Genomic DNA, 16061 nt, shown 5'->3' with positions numbered 1-16061 from the left:
AGCCTGCAGGGGCTTCAAAGGCCCTCCACCTTTCCCCCACTTCTCCCCTTCCAGCCCACCTACTGACTCCCCACACACCCAACACTTAACTTCGCTGCTATTCCCAGAACTCTCTAGACACATCGACAGGCTGCCTATGCAGGCGGTCAGGCATCCCCCTGTGCCAGGAGCACCCCGCTCATCCTTCAAGGCTCAGTTCAGAGGTCATCTCCTTGGTGAAACCTACGCTGACTCTCCCCCTCCCATGCGTAACTCACACCCGGCCTCCACCCTGTCCTCTACTGCACTTTTAACATTACTCGGTCACCACAAATTCCAGGCTATTCCATCTCTCACGGGATCCTCTGCAGGTGAGCAAGGCCAGACACAGGGTTTGACATCCAATGCAAGCGCGTGCATAAGTCAGTCAAGTGGCCATCCCGTTTCCTTCAATTTAATAACTTGCGATGGAGAATTAAGAGTGGCGCACCCTCCTCATTTTAACAATGGGAATCAAGAGCTCAGGAATATGACGTGCCTGGCCCAACGCCACCGTATTCGGGCAGAGCTGGGCCCTAGACCCTCTGATTAGAAATCTTATTTACCAACAGTTAAACGACGGAGGGCGGGGAGAGGGCCCCAGCTGTTCTGCATGGGGGCCACTGGCGCTCGTGGGGTCTCAGGTCCTCCCCTTTGCGGCTCCCTTGCCGCGGAGCCCAGTGTTCGGTTCCCACACTCGACTGCCTGGAACTAGTCTCTCCCAGAACTTGGGGAAAACTCGCTGTTTACGGTCCCGCGCCCGCAAGGACGAGGCCCCGCCGAGCTCACCGCACAACACCAGCGCTGGTAGCGCCTCCAGCCTCTGGCCGCGCACCGCGCGCCGCCACGCACGCCACGCGCATGCGCAGCCCCCGCTCTGGCGCGAGCCCCGGGCTCTGCTGCGGTGGCCTGTGGGCTTGTGCGGCTGACGTCGTCGGGAGCTGGTCCCCGGTCCGGGAAATGCCGGGGTTCCAGGCGGCGGGAGAGGTCAGCGCGGTCGCTGTGCCCTCCTCCTCTACCCCGCAGGGGAAGGCTGTGGATCCGTGTGGGGTTGGGCGGCGGGCCCTAAGCACCGGCCACAGGATGGGCGCGTGCGTTCCTCGGGTTGGGGTGCCGGGCAGAGGGCGGGAGGTGAGCGGGCTGCGGAGCAGTGGACCGAGCGTCTGGGGGTCGGGGTGCGCGGGGCTCCTTCTCCACTGCCGCCGCCAAAGCAGAGAGACCAGCTGAGACTCGTACCTTCTTGCGGAAACTTCGGCTTTGTCTGTCCCACGTGGAAGGCAGCAATGCCAGGTGGCGCCTGGCATTGCGGACTTGAGCCAGACTCCCTGAGTCTGATTGCAGCTCTGTGGCTCACTAGCCCCGAGAGCTTGGCCAGTTTACCTTACCTCTTCAGTGCCTCAATTTCTTCAGCTGGAAAAAGGGGTTAGGGATCTTATTCACAGGGTAGGCTGTTGTGAAGATCAAATGAGTTAGTATAAGAGAATGAGATTGGTGCCTAGCAAGCACTATATGAGCATGTGGGTGTTATTATTACTGTTTTTTATTAGAGCTGTGTGTAACAGGATGTTTAATGGACCTTTTCCTGTTACCCTAGAATTTATGAGTCAGGGCACAAAGATGACCCAGAGGTGTTGAGTATCCCACACAGTAAAGACAATACCGGACATATAAGCAGAACTTATTAAAGGGCTGTAGAACCAGACCTGCCAGAAGAAAGTATAGGGGAGTTTGGAGAAGGTGATGGGAATAATCTGTATCTTGATTGTCATGGTAGATTTTGTAGAACTCTAAACCTAAAATGGGTGAGTGTTACTTATGCAAATTAAACATCAATAAACCCGAAGAGAATTTTTTTAAAAGACGCATTAAGAAAATGAAAGGCAAGCCACAGACTGGGAGGAAATCAAAACACATATCTGATAAAGGATTCTGTACAGAATACATAAAGAACTCACTTAACCCTGTAATAAAACTACAGGTAGAACAGATACTCCAACAAAGACATTGTACAGATGGCAAATAAACACATGAAGGATCATTAGGGAAACACAAAGCCACAGTGAAACACCACTCACTAAATCACTACACATCCACTCAAATGGCCAAAATTAAAAAGACTGGCAACATCAAGTGTTGAGGATGCAGAGCAACTAGAATTCTAATACATCGTTGGTAAGTGTGCAAAAATGGTGCTATCAATTTGGAAACATTTTGGTGGTTTCTTATAAAGTTGCCATACACTTACCATTCAACTCAGCAAAAATCCTACTCCTCATTTACCCAATAGAGATGAAAATATCCACACTAGATTTGTACTAAATTGTTCACAGAAGCAATATTAACAGTGAAAAGCTAGAAACAACCTAAATGTTATCAATTAGTGAATAGGTAAACAAACTGTGATAGATCCATACAATGGGATACTCTTCTGCAAAAAACAGGAACAAACTACCGGTGGAAGAAGCCAGACACTGAAAGGCTACATCCTTTCATTATTAATGAAATTCTAAAGATAAAACTACAGTGACAGAAAGCAGATCAGCAGGTAGGGGTTGTGAATCAGGGGAGAGAATCCCCTGCAAAGGAACACAAGATGAACTCTGGGGGTGGTGGGAATGTTCTGTATCATAATTGTGGTGTTTACAGGACTACATTTGTCAAAACTCGTTGGATTATGCTCTTACAATGGGTGATCTTTGTTGTAAACGAAGTATACCTGAATTTTTTTTATTTTTAAAGATTTTATTTATTTATTTATTTGACAGAGAGAGACGCAGCGAGAGAGGGAACATAAGCAGGGGTGTGTGAGAGGGAGAAACAGGCTTCCTGCTGAGCAGGGAGCCTGATGCAGGGCTTGATACCAGGACCCTGGGATCATGACCTGAACTAAAGGCAGACGCTTAACGACTGAGTCACCCAGGCGCCCCATACCTGAATTTTTTAAAAAGCCAGTTAGTGTTGGTCTGAGAGGAAACTACAAGCAGTGGGCCATTTAGGTAGAGAGATCTTTACTCTTTTCCCTACTTCATTCTCCATGACCCAACATCAGAGAAGCAAGATCCTAAGGCAGGTGGAGGGGGGAGTTGGGTAATCAAGAGGTAGCCACATCCCACTCTTCCTCTTAAGGTCCTAAGCCTGGCTGGCAATGGGAGTGGGCAAAGGTTTACCTTGTATTTGAGATTGAACTGGCTGGACTTCGAATAACTGCCAAGCATTGGAAAGTTATACATTCTGCCCAAAATATGATTAAGGGGAAATGTGGGAAATTTGACAAGAATTGATAGAAGGCAACAATTAAAGAAAGCAATTTTATATGCCTCCTGTGAGGAGATAGTTCAGTCATTTGATTGCATATGTTATTAAATTAATAAACCTACAGAACATATAATGTGTAACTCATATATAACTGTACTGTTAAACAACCAGATTCACCGGAGTAAATTTTAAAGATTTAATTGGCTTTATTAAATGATTCATGAATTGAGCAGCATCTCATCTAGCAAGTAGCGGGGAGCTCCAAAGGGCCACAGAAAGGGAAAGGTTTTTAAAGGCAGGACAAGGAAGTCATAAACAGAAAAAAGGATTATTTTGAGTGAGGTCACCTTCCTTTGGGGAAAATAGGGTCTTAGTTCGATTACCTCATCTTCCTTTGGGGGATGGAGAGGGCCCAAAGGACTGGTTACCTTATTGGTGCTGACCAGAAAATTCCTGATAGACCAGTAAAGACTACATTTCTGGGGGAGGTTGAAACTGCAATTAGGTTAGGTATTTAAGCCCTGGTTTGGTGACATGGCCTAACATAAGTGACTCCATTTTGGGCCTGTGGTTTTCTTTTTAATGGTATTTTTCAAGTGTACATAGGCGCTGTCACTGTTAATAAAATACAAAATCACTTAAAATATTACTGAACTCATACCTTTGTCATTATATATTTTCTTGATCAGCAGGTACTGAAAGTGTAACTGCTATAACGGGGAGCACCGCCCCCAAATGTTGTCTGTAAAAAGGAGCCCGTGTCCTTGGGAGCATTGGTCATAGTCCTTTGGGAACAAGAATGGGAATGGATCCTGCTGGGGACTGGAGATGTCAAGAAGAAGAGAAGAACCAGGATAGTGCCATATTGTGGACATTACAAGGGAAGAGCTTTTCAAGAAATGAGGAGTTTGGGAGCCTGGCTCTGATTCTGAGCCCAGTCTGACCTGCTGTGCTACCCGTGGGCCCTAGACAGGCTGACCAGTCACTGTGGCTGTCCAGCCGTATCCCCCGTACCTAGAACACTGGAATGTGCTCGGTAAATATTTGCAGGTAAGTAAACACTTAAGTGTTATGAAGTGGGTACTCCCATCCTCATTTCACAGGTGAGGAGACAAGCTCACTAAGGTTAAGAGAATTGCAATTATCGAGTAAATAGTAGACTTGGGAGTGGGGTTGAACCTAGGCCTGTTGAACTCAAGAGCCCAAGTTCATAACTGCTTTGCTAGTGGCCTCTGAAACATGCAAGGTGACCGAAATGAGAGGCACACGGCAGTGTAGCTGATGCTCTGGTGTTGAATGAGGATGTGCTTAATGCAGAAGTGGGAAGGGCCCAGGGCGGTGGGGGTGGGGGGGTGCTCTTAGAGCCAGGCTCCTAGTGGGCAGCCATGTGGCCAGGAGACAGAAAAGGAAGATGACTTGCCATCACCAGGGCCACACACGAGCTTGGCGAGGGGGGTGAGTGTTCCAGGGCCACATGACAGCTGCAGGCCGGGCCCTACAAGAACTCCAAAGGGAAATCAAGGCTGTATACCCATCCACCAAGCATAGGGCAGAATCTGGCTCCTTCTGTTCATCCTGAGGACCCCTTCCCAGCCAGGCTCTGGCCTCCCTGAAGTCCGTGTGGCTAGGTTCCCTGCTTGGAGGCCACTGTGAGGCCCCACAGGTCAGCACACATCCCACTTCTTACATGAGGTGAAAAAGTCGGCAGTGACTTTGGGCTTGCTTACCAATGTAACAGTTTGTAGAATGTTTGCTCTCACATGTCCTGGGGACGCTCTTTGACCTATACAGGTGACCTTTGAGCAACACGGGTTTTGAACTGCGTGGGTCCATTTATGTGCAGATTTTTTACAGTGTGGCACTGTAAATGTATTTTCTCTTCCTTAGGAACTTCTTCATAACATTTCTTTTCTCTCGGGACGCCTGGGTGGCTCCGTCAGTTGATTGTCTGCCTTCAGCTCAGGTCATGATTCCAGGGTCCTGGGATCGAGTCCTGCATGAGGCTCCTTGCTCAGTGAGGAGCCTGCTTCCCGCTCTGCCTGCCGCCTACCCTGCTTGCTCTCTCTCTCTCTGACAAATAAATAAATAAAATCTTTATAAAAAACATTTTTTTCTCTCACTTTATTGTAAGAATGCAGTATATATTATGTATAACATACACAATATGTGCTAATCGACTGTGTGTTCTCAGGAAGGCTTCCAGTCAACAGGAGGCTGTTAGTAGTTAAGTTTTGGGGGGAGTCAAAAGTTATATGTGGATTTTTGACTGCGTGGGGGTCAGTGCCCCTAACCTCTGCCTTGTTCAGGGGTCCACTGTATTCGAGAAACAAAAATGAGCAATTATAAAAATATGTTTTTACTTCCACTTCCTTTGCTAATTCCCCAGAACATGGTTCACCAAGATGGACTTATTTTCTGAAATTTAAAACTTTTAAAATGAAGACTTCAAAATATGATACAGTGAAGACTAAAAACCTTGGATCTGAGAGCATCCGTTTTTTGCCTCTAATTTTCTACGACTTCCCCATTCCTCTTTTCTTTGGATGCTCATCTGCTCCCTCCACCTTCAGCAGGCCGCCCATCAGGCATGGTTCCCCTCTATTATTGCTGAGATGGAGCTCCCCCTGTTTTAGTGAAGGCCGTGATGTTGGAGGTTGCAGCCATGACCTGCTGCCACACTTCCAAATCACCACCCCACGCAGAATACTCTGTGCTGTCCCATCGTTAGGAAAGACTCATGCCACCTTTGTGGCCAGTGCTGGGCTTCTCTTTTGGGTGGGGAGCAACAGGTTTGCTGCTGACAACTCTTTCTGCATTAGTTAGTTTCAATCACCCTTTTCTGTGTTCTTTGGGTTCAATTTCCCGAAGACCTAACATGGCAGGCAGAGCTCGGAAGGCAGACCCTCAAGATTCCCTTCCCCGAGTTATTCAGTCAAATAGTACTCCTGGTACTACTGTGAAGGGCCTCGGCAGATGGAATGATCATCAGCTGATCTCAAATGAGAGCGCTCACCCTGGATGGCTTGGGGTACAATGGAAACACAAGAGCCCCTAGAAGCAACAGCAAGGGGCAGAAGACCAGAGCTGCAGCGGGAGGGAGGAGACAGTGGGTGAGAAGGCACTCTCAGAGAGAGCCACCAAGGGGTGAAAGGAGTCCACCTGCCATTGGGGGCTTTGAGGGGGCCATGAGTCAGGGAGTTTGGACCATCTCTGGAAACAGGGACCTCAGTTCTGCAGCTTCGTGGAACTATATTTTGCCAACAACCTGAAGGAGTGTGGGAGTAGATACATCCCCCGAGCACCCAGAAAAGAGCGTGGCCTTGCCAACGCCTTGATTTCACCCTCATGAAACTCGAAGTTGAGTGCCAGCTGTGCCTTTTGAGTGTCGAAGGGGGCAGACTATGCCATCCCAAAATGTGCCACTTTGGCGTGGGGATTCTTCTGAGCTGAAGTCAGTCAAGACCTAGCCGACTCAAGAAAAGCTTTTACCTCTCTCTTAATTACTTAGAAGAACGTAGATGGGGGCCTGGCCCAGAAAGAGAGCTATTACCAGAGATAACTTTTTATCTGAAAGACCAATTTGCTTGGCAGGGCACACATCTAATTACCAAACGTCTGCTCTTTGTACAGTCCTGCAAATTACCCTCCTCCCTTTTGCAGCCAGGCCCCTATCCCGTTCTTGAGCTCAGGGTGCCAAATTAGCCTCAACTGTGCAACTTGCCCTTGAGTCTCACGCCTTTGGAGCTCCTTTATGTATGAAATTAAGTTTGTTTCTCTTCTGTTAATCTGTCCTATGTCAGCTTAATTAGTAGACCAGCCAATGAACCTAGAAGGGAAGAAAGGGAAAATTTCCCACCTCTACCGTGTACACACTGTCTCCAAATGTCTCACATCTTTATGCAGCCCTCCAGTTGTGATATGAAGGTTGTAGCTTGCCACACGGATTCAAGCACTTGTCAACATTTGTTTTATTGTGGCTCCTTAGGACATGTTGATAACCTTCTGTTAATTTTACTTGCATCCCTTGCCGTTGTAGTAACAGTCTATTTTATGTACTGGAGGTTTGGTGGAAACTTGTTTCCATTCTTCAGTTTAGCAAACACTTACTGGGGTTAAGCATCTGGTGTTTTGCTGGGCCGCATGGCTATAGAGAGGAGCAGTCATGTTCTCGTGGAGTCATGGAGGGGCACAACAGCAAGTGGCCAAGAGCAACGGCCTGGTTAGGTCCCAGCTGTGCCATTCCCTAGCCCGGTATCGTGCCACTGTGTCCTCTCGGTGGGTGTACTGATGGCTGCGCCCAAGGGTTAGAGCCTGTGATATTGTGATTTATAACAAATATTTATTTGGTCTCATCCATTTCCTGGTACAGAGCTCCTAAAACTCTTGGAATTTCATAAATGAGAAGAGTACTAAAGGTGTCTTTTGTTATGTTACTAAGGTGACTTTTGGAAGCACCTAGGGATGGGAGCTGGTTGCCAAGGGAACCAACCTTGTAATTAGAGGTTTGGAACTTTCAGCACCATGCCCCTGACCTCCGGGGAGTGGAGAGGGGCTAGAGATTGAGTTCAATCACCGATAGCCAATTATTTAATCAGTTGTGTCTATGTAATAAAGCCACCACAAACCCCCTGAAAGACAGGATTCGAAAAGCTTCGGGGTGAGTGAACACAAGGAGATTTGGGGAAAGTGGTGCGTTTGGAGGACATGGAAACTCCACACCCTTTCCCCAGACCTTGCTCTGTGCATCTCTTCCATCTGGCTGTCCCTGATTTATATCCTTTTATATTAAACTGGTAATCTAGTAAGTGTAATGTTTCTTTGAGTTCAGCGAGCCATTCCAGTGAAATAATCAAACCTCAGGAGGGGGTCATGGGAACCTCTGATTTATAGCCCGTGGGTCAGAAGCACAGGTGGCAACCTGGACTTGTGATTGGCATCCAAGATGGGGGCAGTCTAAGCAGTCTTACAGGACTGAGCCCCCAACCTATGGAATCTGATGCTATCTCCAGGTAGATAGTGTCAGAATTGAGTTAAATTGTAGGACACCCAGGAGAATTGCTTGGGGGTGGGGAAAACTCCACATGTCAAAATTGGGAGCAGAATCAGAGAATCACGTATATGCATCACTCAGAACAGCAGTGCCAGGTGAGCATGCTTGTGGCTACTGTCATCATTAAGTCACTAGCCAGTCAGCTCAGATGGGTTTTGGCATTGTGCTGATGACACCCGGGATACACCTATAGGTCCATTGGGCAGGTAGGTAAAGAAGCTGAATGTAGGAGATGCCAACCTCATCTGGCCGAGAACTGAGGAAGAGCCAGAGCTGGCTCTCACCATCCTCAAAGCCAGGGGTGAGAGCAGAAGAATTAACACCAACACAAACATGAATTCTTTTTAAAACACATAGTGTTCGGGGCACCTAGCTGGCTCAGTTGGTAGAGCTTATGACTCTTGATCTCAGGGTCATGCATTCAAGCCCCACATTGGACGCGTAGCCTACCTTAAAAAAAATTAAAAATAAAATAAATAAAATAAATAAATAAAAATAAAAAGAAGGGTGGGGTAGTGCCTGGCTGGCTGAGTTAGAAAAGCATGCAACTCTTGACTTCAGGATCTTGAGAGTTCAAGCCCCATGTTGGGTGTAGAAATTACTTAAATAAATAAATTGTAATTTTTTTAAAAAAGATTTTATTTATTTATTTGAGAGAGAGAGAGTGTGAGAGAGAGCATGAGCGGTGGGGAGGTGCAGAGGGAGAGGGAGAAGCTGACTCCCTGCAGAGCAGGGAGCCCGATACGGGACTTGATCCCAGGACCCTGGGATCATGACCTGAGCTGAAGGCAGACACTTAAATGACTGAGCCACCCAGGCACCCTAAATAAATAAATTTTTTTAAAAAATTTTAATTCTTTAAAAAAAAACAACCATAGTGTTTGCCTTGTGGACTGGGAGGTGGCAGGGACCCCTAGGTGGGGTCATACCTAGTGATGCCTGTACAGTTCCCCCAGGTTCCCTGAGCTCATCTCAGGAGTCCTATAGAGCAAGAGTCAAGGTTGGCCTGAATAACAAGCCACATTATGTCACTGCACCTTTCTGCCCCTTAAAGTAGGAACATTCCTCTGCCTTCTGCATCCAGAGCTTGCCCAGCTGCTAGGCTCAGCTCATGTTCTGTTTCTTCTATGACCTTGCCTGACTTCTCATGGCACCATGGGAAACCCCAAACACTAACTCCTCAAGTCTGTTGCTTAGCTCATCAGAGCATAGCATCACCCTGGCTGGGGGGTGTCAGAAGGCTCTGGACCCAGTCACACCTTCCATCAATCCCTCCCTCCCCATCTCTGCTCCTGGGTAGACTGTGGACTCCATCAAATAGAGAAGCTTTTTGACTTTTTTGTTTGGAGGTGCTTCCCACACTAGCACAGGATGTTTGGGAAGGGAGAAACACCTCCACCGTGGAAAGGACAACGTGTCTCTGGCATTTGCTTTGGACCGGCGGGCTTTGGGCTGGACAGTCTAGATAACCTTCACCCTGAAAATAGCCCTGCAGAGCAAGGGCGCTGGGGGAGCCACATCCCTCCACCGTGCAGGGGAACGGCTGTCATCGCCCATCCCTTCCCCAGAAGCAGCCGTCCCCGCTTGGCTCCCCAGTATATCCTGTCAGGTGGCCCCCTGCCCAGGCCTCTGAAACAGTTGGCTGGTGAACCCATGGTGTAAGCTAAGCCAACTGCCCACGGACAGCTTCCAAGCAAAGTTTGTTTTTGATTTTTATGCTTATGTTTTTAAGCCCCAAAAGACTACTGGTTCTGGGAAGGACTGGGTCACCGTGTGACCTTGGGTTGGCCCTTTGCAGCGTCTGTGACTCCAGGTTGTAACTCGGCTTCCTTGGATCACAGCGTTCTCCTCACCTCGTTGGCGTGCAGTGCCCAGCGCCCTCTTCTCTGGAGGGATGCGGTGAGGGCATGGTCCACACTAAAGGAGAGGAACCCTACTCCCTGACACTCTGCTCAAGGTGCCAGGCTGCCCAGTGCAGTCACAGTTGCTGCCAAGGGGTGGTGGGCAGGACCGGGCTGGCCGGGGTACCAAGAAGGCAAGGCAGGGTTGTTGGCCAGTAGCCCCCTCCTACTGATTTCCCTGTCGCTTTTGTTTTTATCTGTTTTATTATAAAGAAAACAGTTGCATTTGAAAACGAAAGTTCAAACTGTAAAGAAAAAAGTCAAACTTGCCCTGTCTCACTCCAGTCCCCTCCCTGAAGGCCACCTCCCTTCACCATTTCTGGTTCCAGTTCTTACTTCCATAACTCTAACATGTACACCCATGTCTTGATTTCTCAGCTGTAAACAGTTTCTCTTGGCTGTGATCTATGAAAAATGTGAAATGAACACGTTTACATGACCTCTGCTTGTTATTACTTTTCATTTTTCAAATGCAGTACTTCCAAAATGTCCACTGAGTGCCTGCCTAAAATACAGACCCACAGGCCCCTGGGGAAAATTATTTGAATGTGTGATGGGACCTAGGAATATGCATTTATCATCATCATCTCTAGTTAATTCTTATGTACATTACAGTTTGAGAACCATCATCCTAATACCTACCTTTATAACTAAATACATCTCTTATCAGATGGGATGCTTTTGTCTATCAGAAACCCAACTAAGGAGTGACATCAGCAAAAATGGTGAAGTAAGGAACTCCACATTCCACCCCACCATAAAGCAATGAAAACATGGGCAGAAAATTTCAGGATCAACTTTTTTTTGGAATTCAGAACATTAACCAAAGGCTTGCAGCAACCTAGGAAAAACTTATTCCAGAAAAATGACTGATGGAATGAATAAGTCACAGGGATGAAAGGTACAGCAGAGGGAATACAGTCAATGGTATTGTAATAGCATCGTCTGGTGACACATGGTAGCTGCACTGTGGTGAGCATAACATAACATACAGAGTGGTTGAATCACTATGTTGTACACCTGACACTAATGTAACATTCTGTGTTAACCATACTTCAGTGAGAAGCACCTGGGTGGCTCAGTCAGTTAGGCATCTGCCTTCGGCTCAGGTCATGATCCCAGGGTCCTGGGATCGAGCGCCGCATTGGGCTCCCTGCTCAGTGGGAATCTTGCTTCTCCCTCTCCCACTCCCCCTGCTTGTGTTCCCTCTCTTGCTGTGTCTCTCTCTGTCAAATAAATAAATAAGATCTTTAAAAAAAAGGAAATGTAAAGTGTTATATATCAAAAAGAAAAAAGGCTGATTCTTAGTAAAAAATCAAGACTGAACTCTCCCCAAATTTGGGGAATTTTAGTTAATAATAAAAAAATGCCTAACAAAGAAAAGGCCAGGGTCAGATGATTCCACCAGTGAATTTTATCAAACGTTTAAAGAAAAATTAACACCAATCCAAAATACAGAAGAGAGGGAACACTTCCCAACTCATTCTATGAAGTGGTGTTACCCTGACACCAAAGACAAAGACGTCACAAGAAAAATACAGATTGGTACCTCTTATGAATATAGATGCAAAAATCCTCAACAGAATACTAGCAAACTGAATCCAACAACATATTAAAAGAGATTATACACCACAACCAAGTGGGATTTATCCCAGCAATTCAAATTTGGTTTAACATACAAAAATCAGTCAATACAATATACCGGGGGGGGGGGGGGAAACACATGATCATCTCAATAGACACAGAAAAAAACATTTGACAAAGCCAAACACCCTTTCATGACAAAAAAACATGCAACAAACCGGGACAAGAAGGGAACGTTTTCAATATGATAAAGGGCATCTATGAAAAACCCAGAGATAACATTATATTTAATGGTGAAAGACTGAACACTTTCTCCCTAAGATCAGGATTGAGACAAGGATGTCCATTCTCACTGCTTCTATAACATTGTACTGGGGGTTGTAGGCAGGGCAATTAGACAAGAAAAAGAAATAAAGGCATACAGATTGGAAAGGAAGAGGTAAACTATATTTCAGATGACATGATCTTGTATATAGAACATCCTAAGAAGCTACCAAAAAACAACAACAACAACAACAAAAAAACACCTCAAAAAACTATTAGAGCTAATAAACGAGTTCAGTAAAGTTGCAGGATATAAGATCAATATACAAAATCAGTTACACTTTTAAACACTAGCAATGAGCAATCTGAAAATGAAATTAAGAAAGCAGTTCCATGGATGCCTGGGTGGCTCACTCAGTTGAGCGTCTGCCTTCAGCTCAGGTCATGATCCCAGGGTCCTGGGATGGAGTCCTGACTCGGGCTCCTTGCTCAGCGGGAAGCCTGCTTCTCCCTCTGCCTGCCCCTCCCCCTGCTTGTGTGCTCTCTCTCTCTTTCTCTGACAAATAAATAAATAAAATCTTAAAAAAAAAAAAAAGAAAATTCCATTTACAATAGTGCCAAAAAGAATAAAAATACTTAGGAATGAATTTAACCAAAGAAGTGCAAGGATTGTATACGGGAAACTATAAAATGTTGTTGAAAGAAAATGGAAAGATCTGTGTTCGTAGACTAGAAGAAAATATCAAGATGGCAGTACTCTCCAAATTGATCTTTAGATTCAGTGCACTCCTATCCAAACTCTGCCTTAAAAAAAAAAAAAAATAGGCTGATTCTAAAATTCATTTGGAATTGCAAGGGATACAGAAGACCCCAAACAGTCTTGAACAATGTTAGAAGACTCATGCTTTGTGATTCCAAAACTTAATACAAAACTACAGTAATCAAGACTGTGTGGTACTGGCATTTAGACATATAGACCAAAGGAATAGAATTGAAAGTACAAAAATAGATCCATACATTTATGGTCAATTGATTTTTGACAAAGCTTGCAATGGGGAAAGAAGAGTCTTTTTAACAAATGATGCTGGAACAACTGGATTATCCACATACCAAAGAATGAACTTGGACCCTTACCTCATACCATATATGCAAATTAACTAAAGATGGACTACATACCTAAATGTAAGAGCTAAAACCAAAAAACTCTTGGATGAAAACTTAGGTGAAAATCTGCATAACCTTAGATTAGACAACAGCTCCTTAGATATGACACCAAAAACATAATCAAAGCAATCCAAGAAAAAAATACACAAATTGCACTTCACCAAAATTAAAAACTTTTGTGCACCAAAGGGCATTGTCAGGGGCACCTGGCTGGCTCTGTCAGTGGAGCATGCAACTCTTGATCTCAGGTTGTGAGTTTGAGCCCTACACTGGGTGTAGAGATTACTTAAAAAAATTTTTTTCTAATCATTAAAAAAAAAACAAAGGGCATTATCAAAAAAAGTGAAAAGACAACTCACAAAATGGGAAAAAATATTTGTAAATCCTATATCTGGTAAATATTGAGTATACAGAATATATAAAATACTCTTACAACTCAGCAAAAAAAGACAACTCAATTTTAAAATGGGCAACGAATTTGAACTGACAGTTCTCCAAAGAAGATATACATATGGCCAATAAGCACATGAAAAGATGCCCAATGGGGCACCTGGGTGGCTCAGTCATTAAGTGTCTGCCTTGGGCTCAGGTCAGGATCCCAGGGTCCTGGGATCGAGCCCTGCATGGGGCTCCCTGCTCAGCGGGAAGCCTGCTTCTCCCTCTCTCACTCCCCCTGCTTGTGTTCCCTCTCTTGCTGTGTCTCTCTCTGCCAAATAAATAAATAAATAAATCTTAAAAAAAAAAAAAAGATGCTCAATATCATTGGTCATCAGGGAAATGCAAATCAAAGCCATGAGACACCACTTCACACCCACCTGACTGGGTTTAATAAAAAAGTAATGACAATAACAAGAGTTGGTGAGCATGTGAAGAAATTGGAACCCTTATACATAGCTGGTGAGAGTGCCAAATGGTGCAGGTGCTATGGAGAAGTTTAGCAGTTCCTTAAAAAGTTAAACATATAATTACTGTATGGCCCAGCAATTTCTCATCTAGTTATTTGAGAGAAATGAAAACAGATGTCCACACAAAAAAACTTGTACATAAATGTTCATAGTTGCTTTATTCATAATAGCTAAAAAGTGTAAATAAACCAAATGTTCATCAACTGATAAATGGATAACAAAATGCGGTATAGTAGTCCTCCATAATCTGCGGTTTTGCTTTTCTGTGGTTTCAGTTACCATGGTCACTTGCAACCTGGAAACAATAGTGTCAGGTCAGTAGTTGCCTAACGTTACATCGCAACGCCTTCATCATTCACTACACTTCATCTCGTCACATAGGCATTTTATCATCTTACGTCATCACAAGAAGAGAAAAGGTGAGTATAGTCCAATGAGATATTTGGAGAGAGAGACCACATTCACATAACCTTTATTATAGTATATTGTTATAATTGTTATGTTATTAGTTACTGTTGTTAATCTCTTGTTGCACCTCATTTATAAATTAAACTCTATCACAGGTATGTATGCATAGGAAAAAACGTAGAATATATAGAATTTGGTATTTTCCACCATTTCGGGCATCCACAGGGGGTCTGGGAACATATCCCCCAAGAAGAAGGGAGAACTGTATATCCATATGGTGGACTATTTTTCAGCCATAAAAAGAGATAAAGTACTGACAGGCTACAATGTGGATGAACCTAGAAAACATGATGTTAAGTGTAAGAAGAGGGACACAAAAGGCCACATATTATATGATACCACTTATATGAAATGTCCAGAACCAGCAAATTCATAGAGACTGAAAGTAGAATAGTGGTTGCCAGGGCTTTACCATATTTCATGTTGTCAAGGATTCCAATGTTTGCCTTTGTTCTCTCATTAGCTGGCTTCTATCAGAGACTTCCAGATCAGCTATACAGTCACTGTGGTGGCTGGCATGGGTTTCCCTCGTGGTCATGCTGCTCTGCCGCTCCCAAGGGCTTGCACCCTGTGTGGGAGGGTGGCTGGGGTGCAGGGGTCCTGTCCCAGGCCAGGCTGTTCTATAAGATGCTTGGTGGGGGTGCTGGCGGGGGCTATGCCCCACATCATCCAACCCGGAGAATATTACTTTCTTTAAAAAATAAAAAACATGCTTTTTTTTTTTTTATTGTGAAAGATAACATTCAACATAGACAAACAGCTTCACAAATTATTATAAAGTGAACATTCATGTAGTCACTCCCCAGCTATCACCTCAGGGTCTCCATATGTCCTTCCACTCACCTTTCCCTAGAAGTAAAGGCTATCCTCACTTTCATGGTAATCATTTCTTTGTTCCTTATAGTTTCACAAAGTGTATATGTATTCCTATACAATATTGTTTAATTCTGCCTGCTTTTAAACTTTATAGAAATAAAATCTGGTTATCTATCCCTGCAGAGCAAATACCCCAAACTGCAGGGGCCTGAAACAAGGATAATTCTGTTATTCTCTCTCAAGAGCTTGTGCTGGTTGGGCTCAGGGTGGGTGATTCCTGCTCAAGGCCTTGCGTATGGTCATGGGGCTGAGGGGCACCTTTGGAACCCCTTGAAGGAGCTGCTGAAGGGGACTGGGAGGAAGCTGTATCACCCTTTAGGACCTAGCCTGGAAGTCACACAGCATCATTCTTGTTGTGGCCTTCCCAGATCCTACGGGAAGAAACATAGACCCCCATCAACAACCTGTAAGAAGATCATGTGCATAGTGGCATATTGCAATAGCCAAAAGATGTCCAGTATGGTCTATCTATACACTGGAATATTATTCAGCTGTAAAGAGGAAGGAAATCCTGACACGTGCTACAACATGGATGAACCTTGAGGACATTATGCTAAGTGAACGAAGCCAGTCACA

General features: G+C 45.0%; 1 long non-coding RNA gene across 1 annotated transcript; it reads left to right on the top strand.

The window, feature by feature from the left end:
- Positions 1-924: 924 nt before the first annotated feature.
- Positions 925-5192, top strand: LOC116628335. The gene is made up of 3 exons (XR_004298610.1): positions 925-1005; positions 3966-4323; positions 5161-5192. It is a non-coding gene; the product is annotated as an uncharacterized LOC116628335 (long non-coding RNA).
- The last annotated feature ends 10869 nt before the right edge of the window (positions 5193-16061 follow it).

This window comes from Phoca vitulina, unplaced genomic scaffold (genome assembly GCF_004348235.1).
Source record: "Phoca vitulina isolate PV1807 unplaced genomic scaffold, GSC_HSeal_1.0 scaffold117, whole genome shotgun sequence".
Classification (NCBI taxonomy): Eukaryota; Metazoa; Chordata; class Mammalia; order Carnivora; family Phocidae; genus Phoca; species Phoca vitulina.
The sequence above is the reverse complement of the archived record's forward strand: the minus strand, read 5'-3'. Positions and strand labels throughout refer to the sequence as shown.